Consider the following 12,692-nt stretch of genomic DNA (forward strand, 5'->3'; position numbering starts at 1 on the left):
CACTGAAATAAACACAAATCATTACCATTTCATTTTGTCTTCTTTATTGCCTACAAATAGAAATGCAACAATTAATATTAATATATTGTTCTGACAATTAACACTCACTCACCTGTGACCATGCACCCACCTGCAGATGGTGTTCTAGCAATTCAATTTCTAGATCCGTCTTCTTTATCTTCCGCCCCAAATACACCATCTCTTGGTCAGTTTTCTCCATTTGTTTTAACAAATGGAGTTTGTACAAGTCCTTAACTGGTAACTGGGAATACATTAGGATTACATTAAATCCCAGTTCTACACACAGAATTCACTTGCCATTTACTGAACATCTCACTGTCTGTAGCTGTGCTTTGGAGGTTGATGGACCCCTCTCCTGGCAAGGCTCATCCATGCTCTGTTCAACAGGATCAGACTGTGCATTTAGTTTTTACATTCATTACTCTCATCACTTCAGTGTACATTTTAAACTGACAATTACACCCAAGACTGTAAATAAAGTACATGGAGAGAGAACTATCATATATGTAGCTACCATATATGTAGGCCTCTCTGCAACCCCATCTGTGGCAGCAGTCAATGTGTCCTCATCATCATCATCATCATCCTGTGATGAAAGGTATTGTTTCAGGATAGTCAACACTACTATGCATAATGGAGTATTGAGTGGCCTACACACAAGTGGTACCGTTGTGCAAAGGCTTGCAGGAGGCTCCACCACTCGGATTACACCATCAGTGACTAGAAGTGGACCAGAGTGGAAAATGAAAACACATTCACACACATACTTACATCTTATGTAGGCACTTGTGTCCTGTGGGGTGATTGGCTCTGATGAGCTTCCTCCAGGGATGCCTTCAGCCACTGGACGGCCAATGTTGTGGCTCAGAGCCAGCTCTTCTGCAGAGGTCAGAGGTGCTGGTGGTGGCCCTCCACCCGTTTTGCGTGCCTCTGCCTTCTTTCTATTTGCTGAATTGAATTCAGTGTTAATTTAAGCAAGATATCAGGCGACAGGACATTGTGTGTTTCCGCCACTACAGGATAAAATAGGCAATGAGGATATTCACTTTGTATGTCAAATATGATACCAAAGTGATGGAAGCTACAATCATGAACCTATAGGCCAAAAGGCTAAATATGCCTTACCTGTTTGTATTACGTTTTTATATTTCATTTTCAGTTGTTGCCAAGTGCGCTTCACGCCTGTGGGATTGCACCTATATGAACATTGTATTTGATTAAATTACAATTCCAACACTTTTTCACCTGTAATATTAACGGACATTAAATTTGGTTCTGATTCTGGTTTGATTCCTGGCTGTGCTAAATGACTGTGTCCTTGGGCAAGGCACTTCACCCTCCTTGCCTCGGGGGAATGTCCCTGTACTTTCTGTAAGTCACTCTGGATAAGAGTGTCTGCTAAATGTAAATGTATTGCACTACTCAAGTCATTTTTTGATGAAGAAAAGAACATCTAAGGAGACCTGTTACTAAAGACTATAAAAAATCCATAAAAAAACAATGTGCCAAGATTTTTGAACAATGTATCTACATATCTATATCTGGTGAAGAGCTCTAGCATGGGCCAACATAATTATGACCATGATTCGTCATTAGGCTCCTTAACATCACTGCAAAAGAGCTGCAGTTCCTGTGCAGACAGGAGAACCTAGCAGAACAACCATCTCTCCAACTCTCCATCGTAGCCAAAGCCCACCTGAGAGGTCACGACAGCTAGCCAGACTCGTTAGATCAGAGAGGTATATTAACATCGCATCGTTTGAGTATCGTAAAAGTCGAGACTTCAGGACCCCGGGTTCTGGACTGGATGGAATGCTACAGAGATGGCGTTCTGCTAGGTTCTCCTGTCTGCACAGGAACTGCAGCTCTTTTGCAGTGATTGTCTCTTATGTATGCACAAGAACACTGAAGCTATGCAAGTGTCTCTTTAGTACAGGTTTACTGTGCAACACTAGTTCACTCCAATGTTAATACTTAGCTCTAAAATTTTTATTTGCATTCGCCTGACCCACAGCTGAGTTAACTAATAGTTAATCCTAAATTTGGAGCCGGGAAAACCTACACATTTGTATATATAATTTGAACAGTACTTGCTACTTGTCTCTAGCTCAGGCAACATACTCTATGTTCCTATTTTACTGACGCCAGCCGCAAATTAGCCACCCTATCTGAAGGTTCTAGCATCGACCATGTGAGACTTAGAGCTAGCTATCAAACTAGACGAAAATGTTTGGTATCATGACGGATTTACTGGATTTGATTATTCAAAATAATGTAGTACGGTGGTATTAATGGCACAAGTAAAACATATGTGCGCACACGGATTACTAGCAGATAAATTGGATGACTGCAGATATGTTACCATTACAGAGCAAATGTTACCGTTACAGAGCAAATGTCACGATCACGGCAGGCAGAGCTGAGTTACATTTACATTTATTAATTTAGCAGACGCTTTTATCCAAAGCGACTTCTAAGAGCGAGCTTTACAAAGTGCATATATGTCACTGATCATAACAACAAGATAGCCACAAAAACATTGCGAGTAGCCAAAACATGAAGCACACATTATGAACAACCAAAGTAAGTGCCAAAGGGAAGAACCATAAGAGCATGTAGTTAAACAAGTTACAATTAAACAACATGAACCGCTATAAGTGCAAGTGTACCTGTGGAAAAAACAAGCAACAATAATAAAAACAATATATCACAGCGAGTACAAAAAATTTAAATCTGTTACCACTAACCACAAGAGCAACAAGTCTCTAAGCAAGAGTCATTGTGATCCTTGAGGAAACTAACATCGGGTTAAGCGAACCATTCCTAAGTACCGTTGTACTGACGGAACAAGTGCGTCTTGAGCCTTTTCTTGAAGGTGGAGAGACAGTCAGTGTCTCTGATGGAGGTGGGGAGTTGATTCCACCACTGGGGGGCCAGACAGGAGAAGAGCTTGTGTTGGGACCGGGCGGTCTTGAGCGGTGGGACCACCAGGCGGTTGTCTGAAGAAGACCTTAGGTGACGGGTGGGGGTGTAAGGCTGCAGGAGAGACTTGATGTAGACGGATGCAGTCCCGTTCACTGCTCGGAAGGTCAGTACCAGGGTCTTGAATCTGATACGGGCCATGATAGGTAGCCAGTGGAGAGAGATGAGGAGCGGGGTAACATGGCAGCGTCTGGGTAGATTGTAGACCAGGCGGGCCGCTGCGTTCTGAATCCTCTGAAGAGGGCGGGTTGCACATGCTGGGAGACCAGCGAGCAGCGAGTTGCAATAGTCCAACTTGGAGAGGACAAGTGCTTGGACTAGCAGCTGGGTGGAGTGCTCAGATAGGTACCTCCTGATCTTCCGGATGTTGTAGAGGGTGAATCTACACGACCGGGAGACTGCAGCAATGTGGGCCGTGAGGGAGAGCTTGTCGTCCATGGTAACCCCAAGGTTACTGGCAGAGGATGGTGTCCACTGGTGGCCCTGTGGGACACCAGTGGAGAGCTGGCGAGGGCCTGACAGTTTGCCTCCCCAGGAGACCTGGTAGGATCTTCCCAACAGGTAGGATGAGATCCACTGGAGTGCAGTGCCAGTGATGCCCATCTCAGAAAGTCTGGAGAGCAGGATCTGGTGGTTAACCGTATCAAACTCTGCAGAAAGGTCCAGCAGAATGATGACGGATGACCTGGAAGCCGCTCTGTCAGACTGGAGGGCAGTGGTGACTGAAAGGAGGGCAGTCTCTGTGGAGTGGCCAGTCTTGAAGCCCGATTGGTTGGGGTCAAGCAGGTTGTTCTGAGAGAGAAAGTTTGACAGTTGGTTAGATACCGCACGTTCAATTGTTTTTGAAAAGAAGGGTAACAGTGATACCGGTCTGTAGTTCTGGAGAACGGCAGGGTTAAGGGAGGGTTTTTTGAGTAGAGGGGTAACTCTAGCCTGTTTGAAGGCAGAGGGGAAGGTGCCAGAGGTAAGAGAGGAGTTTAGGGCATGGAGAAGAAAAGTTATGATGGAGGGGGAGATGGTTTGAAAGAGAGGGGAGGGGATAGGATCAAGGGGACAGGAGGTGGGGCGATGAGAGAGAATGAGGTCAGAGATCTCTGCCTCAGACAGGGGAGAAAAAGAGTTTAGACATTTAGTTGGGTCACTCATGGAGGGTGAGAGGGTAGAAAAGGTGGGTTTAGGGAACCGACTGCTGATGTCAGCGACTCTTTTCTCAAAGAAGGAGGAGAAGTCGTCTGCTGTCAGGGTGGAGGGAGGGGGTGGGGGAGGTGGGTTAAGAAGGGTGGAGAAGGTAGAAAAATGTTTGTGGGGGTTTGAAGCGGAATTAATTTTGTTCAGAAAGTGGCAGGAAGTGACGGACGCAAATCTGATTGTGACACCTGCGAATCTAAGGCGAAAGTGACGGACTCAAATCTGCTTGCGAGTCATATCCTCCGCCATTATTTTAGAAATGAAATGAAAAGCTGCTGAAAGGGCTCCTCCTCTTCTGCTACGCAGCCAATATGGTGCCCGTTTAAGGCGAGTAGTGTCCATCGTTGTACACTGCATTTTTTGACCGTTTGCAGTGCGCCATCCGGGTACTTTCAGTGCCCTGAATTCTGCTGGTTTTGTGAGTGTAAGCGCCCTAAGCACTGAAAGTCAGTGCTCGAAGTGCACAAGGGCGCGGTAGTAGACACAGCCAGTGTGTTGGTGCTACATGTACTTTTTAAATGACCACAACTTGCTCAATTTTCAACCGATTTTGAAACGGTTTGGTTTGTTATCAACGTCAGAGATGTCGTTACACATGTAGCACCAACACAATGTTATGGGTGAGCGAGTTGACTGTAGCAAGATGGCCGCCATGTGCGGACATTCGACTCAGACCCCCACCCCTCGCCCCTCGGCTTGAAGCAACGGCCCCGGTGGATGTAGGTGGTATAGGGGTTATGCGGAGCGCCCAGCGTTCGAACCGGAAAACAGATGTAATCGTTTCCGCTTACTTCCGTACACATCTGCAGCGCTAGGTGATGCAAAGAACTTATATTGACAGAGAAGTTAAAGCATTTTATAAATTATATTACTCTCTACATTAGGCTAAGTGTGACAGGTAAGAATAAAGTGATGAGTTTATATAACGTTATAATAGCCTAACGTTAGACCGTTTCCCAGGAGGTAACCTAACGCTAGCTCTACACATTACAACGTTAGCCTACAGTACATACACAAATAATTTATCAATGAAATATATGAATTCAGCAAATTAATTTAAGAAGCTCATTTTAATTTACTGTCATATCCATATAAATCATTATTCTGGTTTCTATGGATAGGACCTGCAGTTCCTAGAAGGAATTAAGTTTACTAGCCTACTACTAGACCAAAAAAAACGTTAAAGTTAGCAGGTGCATAAGATTACGCTACCGACAAAATTTACCTGTCAGGGTCTTTGGGAAAGCGATGAAAGGCATAAATAGGAGTCAGGCGGCTGAGCGGTGAGGCAATCGGGCTAGTCATCCGAAGGTTGCCAGTTCGATTCCCGGCCGTGCCACTGACGTTGTGTCCTTGGGCAAGGCACTTCACCCTACTTGCCTAGGGGGGAATGTCCCTGTACTTACTGTAAGGCAACATTACACCCCAATGGGGCTACTTTTTTCCTTTACTCCTATCAAAATGAAACTTTACACACTGAAACTACCCATGACAAGTAACATTTTTTGTATTACAAGTTCTTTAAAAATGAATGTTAATATGCAAATGAGCTATACACGAATCGAATATGCCCAAAATACACCCAAATAGGCTTAACTTTTTCCTTTACTCCTACCACAATAAAACTTAACATAGTAAAAGTATACATGAAAAGTAACTTTTTTTGTATTACAAGTTTCTTTTGAAATTAATTTGAATATGCACATGAGCTCCACACTTATTAGTGTGTTTGCTGCAAGCAAAAACACTATTGTTATTCTGCATACTCCCACTTTTTTACATTTACATTTAGTCATTTAGCAGACGCTCTTACCCAGAGCGACTTACAGTAAGTACAGGGACATTCCCCCCGAGGCAAGTAGGGTGAAGTGCCTTGCCCAAGGACACAACGTCATCTGGCACTGCCGGGACTCGAACTGGCAACCTAATGATTACAAGCCTGCTTCCCTAACCGCTCAGCCACCTGACTCCCTATTTTTCCGTCGCCTACTCCTTTCACACCGTTTAAGCTAGAAACACCGTTCAAACTTCATTTGATAAAGTCTGAACTGCTCTAGTGTGCTATTACTTTTCTCATTGATAACTTTTAAAGTTTTTAAGGTATTAAAGTTTAAAGTGCAAAAAAAAAATGAATGGGTTTCAATGGTTCAGAATGTTCAAGTCAAATTCAATTGTGACGTCATGCACTGACAGAACTGTTTCTCACCGTGTCAATCTTTGACACTGTTTAACACTTTCCTGCCTGAATATGCAGACTTTTTCAAATAATATACCTGAACTGTTTATACCATTTTGAAGACAAGATTTAGGCCTTTTTAATTATGTAAATATTTATATGATCATGTTAGGCAAATCATCCTTTATCAAGACGATTTCATGGAGCCAATCTGACAAAAATCTTCTACGTCTGCATTACGTTTTTAAAAAACCTAATTTTTAACCACTTTCACTACAAGATAGAGGATAAGTTAGAGCTTATGAAATGTGCGTACTTTTGTCGTGAATTCAGAACAATAGACAGATTTAAGATAGACTATTTTGTTTAAAAGTTATGACCACTGAAGTGATGAGTGGGATAACGCAATTCCAAGCTAGCGCGATGGCTCTCCATAACTAAAAACGGATCTACTTTTTTCCACAATCGACCAAATTGGCCAAACTAGGTATGTACATTGAATTTAAAGTGTACATAATCTAGCTAGATTATTTTTCTTTAAGAAAGTTTCAAAGAAATCTGCAAAAATCTAGGCTCAACACTGTCATATCCGACTGTCACGAACAGCCAAACCGGGGTCACGAAAGGTTTACTGCAGCTGGCGTTACTACAACAAAAGCTTCGTAACTGAAAAGTTTTTACTTTTAGTTGACGATATTGAACACAGACGTTAAGAAACGTGTCTTTACTCTAAATATATTCTCCGTTTTCAATTTGAAGCAGTAAATCTAACACAGTAGGAATTCTCCCACGACATCCGCTCACTCCGCTTTGACAAATGTTTTCTCAGTCCACCATACATTAGACAAGCTAATTTTCGAGCACTTTCAATACAAGATATGTGTGGGCAATGTAGAACAGCAGACAGATTTGAAATATGATCTTTTGTTTTAAAGTTATGCCCATTCTAGTGACGAGTGCTTACAACGCTAGCAACGACTGTCATCATACAGTACTGTAGCTGCCATAGAACGGCGAAACTAGTATACGTCTATCGTTCGTTACCTACAAACAAATGCTTCGTGACAGTATTTACTTTTTATCGGCGATATTGACAACAGAGGTTAAGGAACTTGTCTTTAATCAAAAGATCGTCTCCGTTTTCAATTTGAAGCAGTAGCCTATCTAGCTTACTGTAGGAAATCTCCCATTGCATCCTCTCTCTAGCTTCTTCGGCTAAAGATGGACGACAATGACGATGCATGCATTATTCACGCCTACGGTGTTAATACAGTCTGTAAAAATACCACTTTGACACACTTGCAAGAAATGATCCGCTGGCTAGATGTAGCATGATCTTATTTACCACCCACAATAGTTCTGCTTTTTTTGCAGCAGCATTCTGAGTTAGAGTAGCTAGCTTTTCCAGTTGCACAACAAAGTCACATAATGTGACGAGATTGAATTTAAAAAACTCACCAGGGACAACGACAACATCGGCAACCCTGGACTATGGTTTATTATTTTGATGTCATCTTTAAATTAAGTGTCTGAACAGGACTGGTTGTGCAGGCACACATGATTAGTTTCTCCTTCATCTTGAACCTAAAACCTAGATTCTAGGTTAGAAATGTTGACAATGACCAACAGTTGCTACGTTACAAGAAACAAGGAACCAATCCGATTGGCCAACGCTCTTCACTGTTCCACTGTTCAAACTTTTTTCTGTTTCTACATCTTTCAATTATTAATACTTTACAGAATGGGTTTTATTCGCCAAGAAACATCACACAGACAAGGAATTTACTGTGGCAGGAAGGTGCACACATTAAACATATAAGAATCTTAAATAAGAAGTGTACAAGTCAAACTAATACTAAGGTTTAAAAATGTAAAAGGTTTAGAATTAAATAAAATGGCTCTAACATAACGCTTTAACATTTATGAAATTAAATAAGATACCCTTTTCATCACTCTTTTTTCTCCTTTTTCAACCGTGAGAAAATATTGCAATGCATAACAATGACAGATATACTTTTAACACTGTCTCACCATTTTGGTTTCAAAGCAACACTTTTTTTCACCTTCATACTGCTGACATACTTTTGTCTGCTATGATATTGATAACTGTTATGCAATATAGGGTGAATATTGGTAAAGTGGGACAATGGGTAAAGTGGGACAGTTAAGCTTTATAATTGTTATATTTACATGTAAATGTTTCCATTCATAAAAATCAACACTGAGCTCATCATAAGCAAGTATGTGATAAAAAAAATATAGGTTACCTGTATATGACATCACTTCTGGGGGGTGTGGCTTATCATATTCAACAACCTTGCAGTGAATCGCGATGGTAAGTAAAAAGACATAGCATTCTGAGGTAAATAATGTTAAGGTTATAAAAAATAAAAAACGTATGGATTGTTTGTAATTGTTACATATTTTGTTATGGGATGTAATGGTGAATACTTAAAAAATATATATCATTAATATTAATCATCGACTTTCTATAAAAATGCGATTTTGACACTGTCCCAGTCAACCAATAGTGTATTGTTAAACTGGGACACGGTATTACTGGCAAACTGGGACAGTCATTTAAATAATTCTAATGGGGGAAATTTAGTTCCCTTTTTATTGTTTTGTTTTTTGTTTTGTCACAAAACAAAAAACAAAACAAACAAACAAAAAAGAAAGATGGAGGGTACAAGCTTGGATGACCAGGGCATTTGCAACATTTGTAAAGCCAAATTTGCTGATGAAAATGATCCCAAGAAGACAGAGGATTGGATCATGTGCATTGTTTGCGAGGACTGGTTCCATGAGATGTGTGGCAAGGAGAATGGCATCATTGAAGATGGGGAGGCATTCACTTGTACTGGCTGTTTTGACGCGTAGACTAACCTACTATACAAAAAGCTGAAATTAAATTTTACCTGTGTGAAATTAGTTAGCCTATAAGATGATATGTTTATGAAGGTTCCTCTCTTTTTATATGTAAATGTATATGAAATAAATGAAACTAAATTAAATATTGTGGGCAGGCGAGGGGGAGGGGGTGAAACTGCTTTCCCTTAAAAAAGTGATGTTAATATTGTTATATTGTTGTTTATATTTTTATAGTGTCATTAGGCCTACACTTGAATAAGAATTTAATGTGTTTGAGTTGTGTCCCAGTTTGCCAAGAAAGGTGTCCCAGTTTGACAGTACCGCCTGGAAAAATGTGGTTTGGGGTCAATGTGTGTTTGAGGAAGAGTCATCCATCCTGTGTTTAATGTTTCTTTCTTTTTTATTCTGTATAATACAGTACAGCTCTTAAGCTATTTAAAATGGTATCATATGAGGGGCTAAGACATTTGGATCATAATAAAGAAATTGTGCAGAAGGTAAATTATCAGAAAGTGTCCCACTTTACCAGTATTCACCCTACTCTTCATCACTATATTTACTCATTTTTCTAACTTCAAACTTTTTTCTGTTTCTCAATCTTTCATTCTTTAATACTTTTAACTAGTGGTGGTCCGGTATCGGCGTTAACGCAGCGCGTTAACGTGAGACTCTTATCTGGCGATAAAAAAATATCGCCGTTAATCTATTCTCAAAGTTGGGTTGGGAGCTGGGTCTGTACTACGCAAGCTATAATGACTTTCACCTTGATATTTTAGCGCGGATGCATACCTTGCCGAATTGCACTGTAGAGGGCGAGAACGAGTCTTTGAACCTGTGTGTATGCCTTGTGTATGAAATTATCACATCAAACGTAACGTTCTAACATGGATGCAGCTATGAAGCCGCCTGGTTTGCTACAGGGAAAATGTATTTTTAAGAAGCTTCCCAATGGAAACCTCGACAAGACTAAGGTTGTTTGCACCTTGTGCTATGCGGAATTAGTTTACTGTAGGAGTTCTTCCAGTCTCAAATACCACCTAAACGCAAAGCATCCCTTAGCTAATGCGGAAGATGCCGGGCCAAGCACTGATGTAGCGCAGGGGAAGAGTCGTCGTCAAACTACTGTTTGAGTGCAACCGAGGCAAGCCAGTCAGCACAGCTCTATCAGCCAAGCTAACTAATCTAATAAACAGTTAATAAACACAAGTACATCTTATTGAACTGTGGTATCGTGATCATCTGGTTCATATAGATACTATTGCAATACCACCCCACTCCAGCAGGAGGCACAGTTAACCCTAAAGGTCAAGACCTTGACAGTAGATCAAGCAGTCCCAACCTGAGTGATGTCTGTCATCCACAATCTCTGTGAGTTCTTATATTAAAGACGGAACATGATCATCTGGATTGAATCCTCATTTAATGGACACTACGTTATCACATATTGGCGACGAGGATACTGGATGGAAAAAAAAGGGCCTGATTGAAGTCGGATGCGTCGGGATGACCACAGGTGGCAGATGGTAGGAACGTGCAAAGTGCTATTGGACTGGAGGTGACGAGCAAAACGGAAAGATGACTACGATGATGATAGGCACCCTGTCAACTTTTGATGCAAAAGAGCAGGGAAGAGTACTGCGAGGTTCTTGATCAGTTTTTTGAAGCTAATGGGATCGATGATGGAGAGAAACAGAGGGCTATCCTAATCAGCGTGGTCGGTCCAGCAACGTACAAGCTCATGAGAAACCTGGTGAGTCCAGATAAGCCATCTGCGAAAACATTCGATCAGTTAAAACAAGTAATGAAAGAGCACTTCAATCCTAAACCAAGCGAGATGGTGCAGAGATATGTGTTTGACTCGCGTTCACGTCAGCCTACGGAATCTGTGAGTGCATATGTAGCGGAGCCCAGACGACTAGCTCATGACTGTAACTTTGGCACTACACTGGAGCAAAGGTTAAGAGATCGTCTTGTGTGCGGTATGAATGACGACCGGATTCAAAGACGTCTGCTCTCCGAAATAGACCTGACGTTTGAAAAAGCATTTAAGATAGCAGTAGCTGCAGAAACTGCAAGTAAAAATGCCCAAGACCTACAAAAGGCGGCCGTAGCATGTAACAGCATGAAAACGGAGGGAAATGAGACAAGAGGAGAATGGAGAAACAAAGAGAGATTGTTATCGTTGTCACGGAAGACACAGTGCAGCCGGATGTAGATTTAAAGATGCCAAGTGTCATTTCTGCGGGAGAGTAGGGCACATCGCTAAGGCTTGTAGGAATAAAAGTAAGGATGATGCCTGTCCCAGTGAAACCAAAGCACACAGAGCAGAGCGGCGCGCACGCTTTCAACCCCGTCCACACAGGTCACACAACGTGTGTGAGAGACAAAATGATGATGATAGCTCTGATGACGAAGAAGCATTCATACTGGCATGCCTGAATACAGAAACGTCCATTAAAGAATATATTGTGCTTATTAAAGTTATGCATTGTGCTTATTAAAGTTATGAACTTAGAAGTGTGCTCAGGCTTAAACATTGGGTCTTACACTGGGTGTGGGAAGCAGTCTGTTCTTTGTGTCTCTATCTCTTCATTTTCAGAAACAACCTTGAAACCGGGTGGAGACGGCACCCGAGCAGGTGGGACGCGTAGGCAAGACAACTCCCTGATGCACGAGAGAACAAGCTCAACCCTTTTTTGATACTTGTGTTTCAATTGCACTGTATAAATATATGCTGGGGAGGGACAGATAGCCAGTTGGACTTCGTGAACCAGCCCAAAACTCTGTTGCAGGTAGAGAAACTTAGACAACTCCAGAGCTCTGTACTTGTTGATTTCCAACTGCTGCATTAAAGCTGATATTATCGGACCTCTGCGACTCCAGACCACTCTTTCTAGAACACAGATTTGTGTCATTCAATACCATCATTACATATTGGAATAGACACACAGTCTTTAAAATCCTTCACCATGCAGAGAATTAAACCATTCGAAGTCAACGTGGAAGTGAATAAAAAGAAAGTACACTTCGAAATAGACACAGGATGCAGTGTGAGCATTATGAATGAAAATAAATTCAATGAGATGTGGAAAGAAAAGAAACGCCCCAAATTAAAGGAAAGCAAAATGTCTCTGAAGTCATACACGGGAGAAAAAATCAAAGTAGTGGGAGTTTCTGAAGTAAAAGTAAACTATGCTCAGCAAATTAAGACATTACCCCTAGTGGTGGTGAAGGGCACTGGACCTAGCTTGTTAGGTAGAGACTGGCTGGAGGCTTTAAAGCTCAAGTGGGATGAAATTAAACATGTAAAAACAGATGCACATGAGCTACAGGAAGTACTGTCAAAGCATGAGGATGTTTTCCAAAAAGAACTAGGCATGTTAAAAGGCATGAAGGCAACAATCCGTGTGTCTGCGAATGCCCGTCCAAAGTTCTATAGGCCCCGCTCAGTTCC

At 41.6% G+C, this 12,692-nt stretch overlaps 1 pseudogene; it reads left to right on the forward strand.

The window, feature by feature from the left end:
- Nucleotides 1–10,850: 10,850 nt before the first annotated feature.
- LOC136953773 (uncharacterized) lies at nucleotides 10,851–12,135 on the forward strand (annotated as a pseudogene).
- The last annotated feature ends 557 nt before the right edge of the window (nucleotides 12,136–12,692 follow it).

Source organism: Osmerus mordax, chromosome 12 (genome assembly GCF_038355195.1).
Source record: "Osmerus mordax isolate fOsmMor3 chromosome 12, fOsmMor3.pri, whole genome shotgun sequence".
NCBI lineage: Eukaryota > Metazoa > Chordata > Actinopteri > Osmeriformes > Osmeridae > Osmerus > Osmerus mordax.